The sequence below is a fragment of the Sparus aurata genome, chromosome 3 (genome assembly GCF_900880675.1).
Source record: "Sparus aurata chromosome 3, fSpaAur1.1, whole genome shotgun sequence".
NCBI classification, from domain to species: Eukaryota; Metazoa; Chordata; class Actinopteri; order Spariformes; family Sparidae; genus Sparus; species Sparus aurata.
Genome location: NC_044189.1, coordinates 788,014 through 797,836, shown reverse-complemented (window position 1 = coordinate 797,836; position 9,823 = coordinate 788,014).

The following is a 9,823-nucleotide window of genomic DNA, read 5'->3' as shown; positions in this document are numbered from 1 at the left end:
CATCTCTCAGATATATATATATATATTTTATTACATATATACATATACATACATTTTCTGTGATGAATGAATGGAACATCCGAGCCACACATACTATTTTGTCACAAATAAACATTCTTAATGTGTTTGTATGAAAGTAATAGTAAGGTCTCAACTTCTAATATCCAGTTCTGTAGTCGATGTCTTTGAATATTGAAAATGAATTACAGGAACATGTTCCTTTTCTTTATCCCAGAATAAAAACATTAAAGAAATACTGAGTGAGAGAACAGAAGTTGAGGTAACAGAGGCCCACAATTAGTACTGAAAAGACAGACAGCAGGCATGTTTATTGCACTGCTACTAGGGGCATGTTTTTAGATAGTTTATCTGGATGTGTCGACATGATACACTGAATGTGGGAGACCAGTACTGAGCATGAACTACAAGTTACACACAACCAGAACATATGGAACCATAACAGTAAGAAACTATACATGTTTAAAAAAAAAAAAGAAAAAAAAGGGAAATGTTGCATGTTGTTGGCATTGTTTGGTGTTGTTTTGTCCAGAATTGTTCAAGAGTCATTCTACTGCACTGGCATTATAAAAACACAACGTGCAATGTAAAAATACAGGACATTTTGTACAGCAGTGTACCGTTCTCCATCAATACAGCTGAATACTGTACATACTGATGTCTTTGAGGAACAAAATATTAACGGCAAGCTTCTGTAAAATCTTACGGTATAATGCAGTATTTTTTACAGCAAACTACAGTAATCTTACAGTATGATATAGTATTTTATGCCTTTTTGAGTTAACTTTAAATCAGACTTGATCTTGGGTCTGTTAAATTCATCTGTGCAAAATTAAAAATTAAATGAAATTAAAAATACACATGAGTGATTTAAGTTAAGATTGAGGAAACAGTAACACAAAGACGAAGAATTGCACCACACAGTTTTTATCTGGACATCACCAAACTGGACGGAGCACTGGTCCTGATCCTGTGGCTTTCTTAAGAAGGTAAATACAATCTTGCAAAAGTCAGCATAATCAAATTGTGTGATTTTATGTTGGATGAACATTTTATGGACTGTTTTTTAGCAAGAAGGTCGATTCAAAATTACTAGCATAACGTTACCCATTTAGCTGCTAAGTGGACAAAAGTTAATCTTTCTATTGAAGCACGTTACTTAAGTTAAGGTAAGATTGCTTGGTCATGAGTGGTTAAATTACTTTGCAGTGTGATCAAATGTCCAAATGTGCACTAAAGTAATGTAGCTAACTGTTAGTTAGTATTTTCCGTGAGAGAGTAGCTTAAAGATTGTGTGTTGATCAGATTATTTTGCTGTCAAGGCCTGTAGGTTGTAGCATTAACAAGTCAATCTGTCTGTCTAATTTCTCTTTCCGTATCTGTCTCATAAACTTAAGTTTTATTGTAGCTCTCTCATTAGTGTTTTTGCAATCTGAAACTGTGGAAAGTAACAGGATAACTTATGATACTTGATATAAATACAGTCCAAAATGTGTGAATAGGTGTTGCACACTTGTGTGACATCTAATGTTGTTTCTTTACTGTGTTATTCTGCAAAATACACTGACTGAATACTTCATACTCATTTCTGTCCAGCTTTCCTCTGAGCACCACAGTTCAGTGTGTGTGTGTACCGACCTAAAACACCAGTTAAACAAAAAAATAGCTTCCAACGAATGCCTCGCAAATATATCAAGTTGCACAAAATGTGACTGTCGCTCCTTGTTTCATTATTGAGTATGACTGCACTACTTATTCACAGTTATGTCCAAAGCTATTCAAGCACTACAGTTCAGAGTGCCACCTTTGTTTACTTCATGTTGAGTCAGTGTGAAATCATTTAATAATTAAATCAAATTAATGGAGACTTATTAATAAACTTCATGTATGACACACACTCAACATGACACATAAAAACGTTTTACACTAAATGTGACTATTTACACTGTAATACAATGTAATACTATTACAATGTAATAGAATTAGATGGAAAAGTCAGATGGTATTAAAGTAAATAAGTTTCTGGGGTGCACATGGTATGTGACAGTTCTGATCTTCTGGTTTTACTTGTTGCATCATTAGTGTTACGTATTAATCACTGTTTTTAATTGGAGAATGTCCCCATCTCATCACAGCAGCTTACACCAGTAAATGTTAACAGTAACTAATGAGATTAAAGGTTCTGACTGTACTCTGTAGCTAATGAAGCTTGTTAGCTCGGTTAGCCGTGCAGCTAGCGAGAGAGGAGCTGTTGACCGCCGGGACAAACAGGTTTTCAGGCGTCTGTTATCTCAACAACACGAGACATCGACGTCTTTGACATGAAGTAAAAACTTTTATTTCTTCACATTCTGTTTTTAATTGTAGTTCATTTTAAAATTTTTAGATTGAACCTTTAAAGACCGTTTTAAAACGAACCAACAGCCGGGACTTCATCTCTTTACACTCTGAGCTGTGAATATTAAAGTTTCATTTTCCAGGACGATGACGTTCAGTTCCTCAGTCAGCGGAGAAGGAAGAGGAAGACGACCAGTCGGGATGAGTGACACTGAAGCTTCGGTCTGATCAGCAGCAGCTCTGAACATGTTGAGTTTTATGATCTTCTGTCCCGTCTGGTTCCTGCTCACAGTTCTGATCGTCTGCAGAGAAAACTCCACAGGTACAGGTGGGTCTCAGCTTCTGAATCTTCAACATCAGTCATTTTATTTTATTACTGAGTTGTTTTCTGTGTCTGAGTTACTTATTCACTCACACGGACGTTCTGTGTGTTGGCTCACCGTTAACATCTGTAGTTTGAGATTAAATACCTCAAAATAAACGTATTTTGAAGTTTGAAGACGTTTTGTGCAATAAAAAGAAGAGAATCATTTGACTGACGATTAGTTTCATATTTTGCTTTTAATAAAAGTTGTAATGAAGGTCATAGTGTACTGAGAAAAAAAACGTTAAACAGTGATTTGCAAACAATAAAAGCTGAAAACAGTGAGAAAATACCTAAAATAACACGATTGACTCTCAAATCCAATTTTTTATCAAAGAAAACAACATTACGGTTTCATTTTTCACATGAAAATGTAAATGTTTGAACTCACAGTCAGTGTGATTCTGTCTGCGTTGTTATTTAAGGCGGGCTGAAGCACAGCGAGCGTGTTTCCATGAGATAAAACAGGAATAGCAGCTAAAACAGGAAACGAGGCTAAAAACTGAACATCAGCAGGAGATGAGTGACACAGAGACAGTGGCCCTCATTTATCAAACGAACGTACGACAGAAAAACGTGCGTACGACCATTTCCACGCAAACTTCGGCATTTATCAATCTGAACGTGAGCGGGAGCTACGATCAAATCTCACGTCAGGTCTGAGATCGTGTACGCAAATTTGAGTCTGTGGATTTGCGGTGCAGCACAGCAAAATCTGGCTGAGTCTGAAAATAACAAACCTCAGCTGTCATTAAGCATAAGCAGTCACATATTTAGATCAGATCAAAACGGGTTCTTAAAACGAATAAAACAAAAACATTTTTTTTAAAAGCCCACATTCTTACTGAAAGGCTACCACTTTTTTGTAATATAAAATATGATAGGCTACGCGACAACTAATTAATGGAATACCTAATAACCCTGCTACAGAGCAGGAACGCAGACACAGTGCGCACACACGCACACGGGTCACAGTGGAGCTGCTTCGGGTTGCTGAAGGGCAGGTGGCTCTGTCTCGGACCAGCAGGGGGAACGCTGCTGTATACCCGGAGAAAGTGTGCGATATCATTTTGGCCTGTCAAGTTTTGCACAACATTGTATTAGTGAATGGAGTGAGTGCCTTTGATGTGCCGGCGCAGTCAGATGAGCCAATGCCCATGGAGCCGTGGCCAGCACAGCCTCCACTGGGGGCTATACGGAGGAGACAGGACCTCATTCATCACCTTTAAAACGTAAAGTATACCTTCAACTCTTGCAAATGCTCTGCAGTATTTAATCAGTAATGTGAATTATTGGTGGAATTGGCTAAAGGCATAATAAACACAGAAAATGGACAACATATAGTCATTTTTAGACTTTATTAAGGCTTTTTTAGAGTTTCATTAATTTCTTTTAATGTGTTATTTGTTGCCTCATGTGCGCCGACAACTGAGGCCAATAAACTGCATATTTCTGTTTGTCTGTCCAGGACCTCTGCTGTGATGATGTTTGGTCTGGGAGCAGCACCGGGGCCAGAGGGCACGCGCTCTGGGGAGGAGACCTGGCCGACATGATGCTGGTGCCTGGCTGTGAAGCATTTAAAAATACAATAAAAATGTATACCCATGTAACATGTGTAAGCCTAATTATGTGTAGGAAATGTGAACAGTCAGAGTGTGATAGATTTTACAATGCAAGCAAAAGGGGGTTGTTAGTTACCATTCTGCTCTGGCTCTGACGCGACTGCGTCTGCGTCACCTCAGCCGGAGTCCGTTCCTCTGGCAACGCTGTTGACTGCCTCCGTTATTCTCTTCCATACAGCGTTTTTATGACCTCCTTTAATTCCATTTTTCAGACTACCAAAACGCAAATCTTTGTTTTGCTCCACCTCGGATGTCAGGATGCCGAGCTCCATCTCGAAAAAGTTTATTTTCTTGCCAGTGTTTCTTCTCTCCATGTTTGACCTCAGTGGGCGAGGCCTCCGAACCAGGAATATTTAAGGGCGTAACATGTTAATGACGATCGAATTCAGCCGCCGCATTTATCAAGACCCGCTCATTCGTACGCTGAGATTGGTCAGATACGAATTTTTTATAAATCACACGTGTGTCCTGTCGTACGACCAATTCTGCGCTCAGATCTGCGCCCGTTTTCACGCAAGATTGATAAATGAGGGCCAGTATCTCTAGACTGACTTTATGTACTTTTACTTCAGTAACACATCTGAGTACTTCTTCCACCTCTGAGGAAGAGAAAAGTCTTTTCTGACTTCATTAATGAATAATTTAGAGTTTAACTGCTTTATTAGATTACGTTACAGAGAAAAACTTAATATTTCCATGAAAGTGAAATGTTTGATCAGTTTTACAGTAAATCAACTGTATAATGAAGTAATCTACAGTAAACTACAGTAATCTACTCAGGACCGGACTGTGCTTGCTGCAGCTTGACGACTCTGACGACGGAGAGTATCGCTGCAACCAGCAGCTGGTGGCCGAGCTGCAGGTGCTCACAGGTAGACTGAGAGCAGTGCATTGTGGGACATATGTAGAAAGGTGTCTTTAAAGAGTCTCACCTCCAGGTGGTCCTGGAGACCCTCTTTGTTTCTGGCCCATAGGTGAGGACTTCAGGGTGCCTGCAGGCCGGACACTGCTGCTCCCCTGCAGCAGCTCCTCTAAAGCCAGACAGAGGTGGTTCTACAGGAGGGACGGAGGGAGGCGGGAGCTGATCTTCACCTGGTTCAGGAACGGCACGATGAAACCGGAGAGGAGTCGGCTCAGCTACGAGAACGAGGCGCTGCAGATCCGTGACCTGCAGCCAGAGGACGCTGGACAGTATCAGTGCAGCGGGAGGATGAGCTCAGTCAGCGTCCTGAAAGGTGGATCGGCTGATTGAGTGTTTGATTCCCAACATGTTGTCAGAGACGTCACAAATCTAAAAATATCTTTTATTCTGTTCATCAGTGCAGCCGGAGCCGACCAGCATCCATCAGACCAGCAGGACAACAACCACACCTGCTGTTAGGACAACAGGTGGGATGTGTTCACGTTAAAGACCGTGTAAAGCGGCAAAAAAAAATTTTTTGTCACACCAAAGAAACATGTATCATTGACCACTGAGCCAAATTTGAAAGATTAAAAAAATTGTTAAGTATATAAAATTAGGTCTCAAAATCATGGAAAAACAAGCACTTCTTTCTGCTGTGAAACACTGGGGGCGTGTCAGTTAGAGGCGCTGGAACCACGTCCATGCGGCGGTGGCGGGGTACACGTCGGTGTTTCCCCAGGTGTTCACCTTGTCTATCTAAACCCGTGGACAGTTTATAATCATATGGATGCTGTTATAATATGTAGTGATTGAGATCCTGACCCACCAAACATCCTGGAAACTGACGGAGTGAAGTGGTTCGTGCTAAATGACATAATTGTACATAATCTCCATCAGTAAACAGGCATTCTGTCACTCGCTGGGAGTCTCGGTCAGGTGGGCTGACGGTCGTGGTGATTTATTTTTGTCAAACACTCGGTGAGTTAAAGTCTTGTGACAAGTGTGACAAACGCTGTTTTGTGAGTACAAATGTGAGGAAGAGTCGGGAGGACAGGCGGAGGACGGACAGGAGGACAGAGCTTCTCCAAGTACAGCTGTGGTATTTGTTTTCCTCATATAAGTTGCTAAAGACAGTTACAGTTACTACGTTACTTTTGTTCGGTCCTGTAACGTTGCTTTGTGGGACATTTCTCTGTATTTAGTTGAGTGAAGGACCTGTGTAGTTATCAGACTGTCAGACCGACACGCCCTCGCTCCGCGCCTCCGAATTATCCGTTCACACTGGGACAGCGGGTGGGACCCGCTGTCAGCAGGACGGAGGGGGTCGGCTGCGGCTGCGGCGCCCACATTATGCTGCTGGGACCCGCTGTCAGCGAGACGGAGGGGGTCAGCTGCGGTGGTTGCGGTGGTTGCGGTGGTAGCGGCGGCAACGGCCACATTATGCCGGTGGGACCCGCCGTCAGCGGGATGGAGAGGGTCACGACGGTCACATCTCCTCGTCGGCGGGAGGAGAGGATGCAAGCCGGGGACGGAGAGGGTCGGTTCGGTGCCAGTGACCAGCGTCAACGGACTCTGCAGAAATCCAGACATTACCTGGTGATAGTTGCTAAAACTATCAGTGGTAAAGTGGACACTGCAGAGACGGGTGTTGGTGGTGATGTTTAACTCCCAACAGTACCGTTAGCTCCTCTTGACAAAATCGATCCACCATTTCCTTACGTTGTCATCTGAAGGAAACCTAAATAAGCTAACAGCGCCGTCCCCCTGCAAACTGTGGCATCCAGGAAAGATGCACAAGCGATGTGGAGGAGACATGACTGGTTAGTTGACTGGTTGGCTGGTTAGCTAGCTGCAAACTATTGTAAGCAATGCTATCCACGACTGGAGAGCGAGTGGGAGAACCGCTGAAGCTGACGCGCTGAACGTATTTATACCACTTCCGCAGCAGGGCCAGGTTTATGCAAATCATATGGCCGTGTAACGTAACGCGGCCATGATTTGCATGATTTCTGACCCGCCCATTAAATCCTGAACACACAAATGTTGAAAAACTGTTTGTGAGCCTAGCTCCAAAATTAAATTCTAAATGGTCAAATGGCTTTTACATGTTTTAAGCAAACACATTTGTAGGAGACACTACTTTGATAAATATCTGATAATTACTCACTGGCGATTAATTTACACTCGTTAACAGGGCACCACCTCAAATATTTGAATTTTAAAACTAATCTCAGAGGTAATTAGTTAAAACATCAACTGTCCAAGTTTGGTAGACAGATAAATCATCAGTCTCAAGTGAATCTTGTTTAATTTCAATGTCTATTTGCTCCTATTCTGAAGCAGTGAATTCTTTCCACGATCCCATCGATTTCCCACTTCAAATTAAACGTGCAAAGACAACGACATAAGATTAAATGTGTTTATTAACTAAATAAATGCAGATTAAATGGCATGAGATAACGATTCAAACGGGTGACAAAGTAACAGAAAGTGTGAAGACTGGAATGAATTATTGATTGGATTGATTCAGACAATGGTGGATTTTAACCTATGGAACCGTTAATTCATAACTACGGTATTAATTTCTAACGAAATTATATGGGAGATGTTTTGGATTTATGATATATATTCGCAGCTTTCACAAACACCAACTCTGATTTCATTTATGTGTGACTCTTGTCGTGTGTGGAGTTTTCAGCCTACTTTTGTTGAAGAAGAGAGATGTCCAGAATCCGGACTCTCTGGGTCAGCTCCGTCTCAGCTTAGATGTAGAAGTAGCGTCTGTCCAGCCGCTGAGTGATGACGAAACGGCTTCCGCCGCTGACGACGTATTTACCCGCACAGCGGGGATTCCTTCTGAGCACTCTGCGGCCTGTCGGCTTCGGAACCGCTGGAAAGTGATGCCGTCTCAGGTCGAACTTCCTCTGCCCAGCGAAGTGTCTCGCTTGAGAGCGCTGCAGGCTGTTCGGGCGCGGTTGGTTAACAGTTCTGTTCTGCTGTAGACAATGTTTCTTCACGGCTTCTTGAGCAGCTTAACTGCACCGACTTCGTGATGGTTTAAGAATTATCAGAGTCTCGATAGAATTGGTGATTACGGAGCTCCGAATATATATTGATTTGACTTCTTGCGTAAAAATAACTAGGAAAGAAACGCCAGCCGGACAATCTTTCTTTGTTACTAAATACAAGAAAACAAAAATAGTTTCTTTGGCTTTAAATACTATACTCTAACAATAAGAAAAATTATCACAAAAATAAAAGAATCAATTTCGTTCTTGCTCAAATTTCAAAGAAACATCTTTTCAAAATAAGAGAGCGTCATCTGAAGAGGTATCTTATAAGTGGCTCAGATCTCTGGAGATTACTAAGTATCGGAGCCTCAAAAATCTAGCAAAGTACGGAAATTAACTTGGAAAAATAAGAAGTTACGCGTACTAAAAATTAAAGTACGAAGGTAGCAAACGAAAAGAAAGCAATACAAGTGTTACGAGAGTGTGTACAAGCGATAATGAGAGTTTCAGAAGAGATAACAAGAGAGTGAGCAGCGGGATGCATGAGCTTTTAATGTTTAAACCGAGGGCGGAACCGAGGGCGGACTCACGTCGCTTCCTCCGGTGACGTCACAGCTCATGTTACCGATTTCTTACTTGTTGAATCAAACTAATGATTTCATAAAGTTTTAAAATCGCGACTGACTATGTGCTGAAATCCACCATGGTCTCACATTAACATTTGTTATAAGAATGTGAAGGAACACAACTGAAGTTGCCTGATAGGCAAAAGAGAGTTAGAATAAAATACAAACATAAGCACATAATCATCAGAGGCACTAATGGCTTAAGAATATCTCGTACAGTGACAGCTTATACTTCACAGACATGTATCAGATTTAAAAGAAAGTCTAAATACTTAAAAACAGATCATAGAATAGAACATTCCGTTAGTATTGGCCTTTGAAATTGTACCAAAACTTACCAAGAGGTGGTGCTGTAGCTCCACCAGAATACTGACATTAACCTTGTGATTCTTAAAAGAAGTTTTCTTTAACCAGTACAAACAAGAGAAAGAGCATGTTTGAGGTCTCATCAAGCTAATTAAAGATATATTGTTTAAAAAGGGATGAGTTTATAATCTAATGCTCTTCCAGTATTAAAGGAGAAATCAAGGTTCTTGTTTCTTTGAAGTGAATGTGGAGACACCCTGCTGGGTTCGAGCGTCATAACTTATTGGATGACATCTTAATAGTACATGCCTGATGTGGGCCTTGCCATTTGGTGACAAGCATGGTTGTAACAAGGGATAAACCTGATGTTCTCCAGTGACTGAATTGGCACTGAATGTAAACAGTCTGTGGAAGAAGAGACAGGTACTGATGTAATCCAGATGTTGATTGAGACCTTTCTGAGCCTGATTGTTCATAGTCTTGTTATAAAAGGCTTTATTAAGGCCAAAGAGTGAGAGAGAGGGCAATAAAAGGGGTCAGGTCCTTTCCCAAGGCGGGGGAAGGAACAGAATCAGGAGGTTATCTGGTGATTCCACTTGAGAACTCAGCAGACTGTTCTTTCTCGCAGGCGAGAA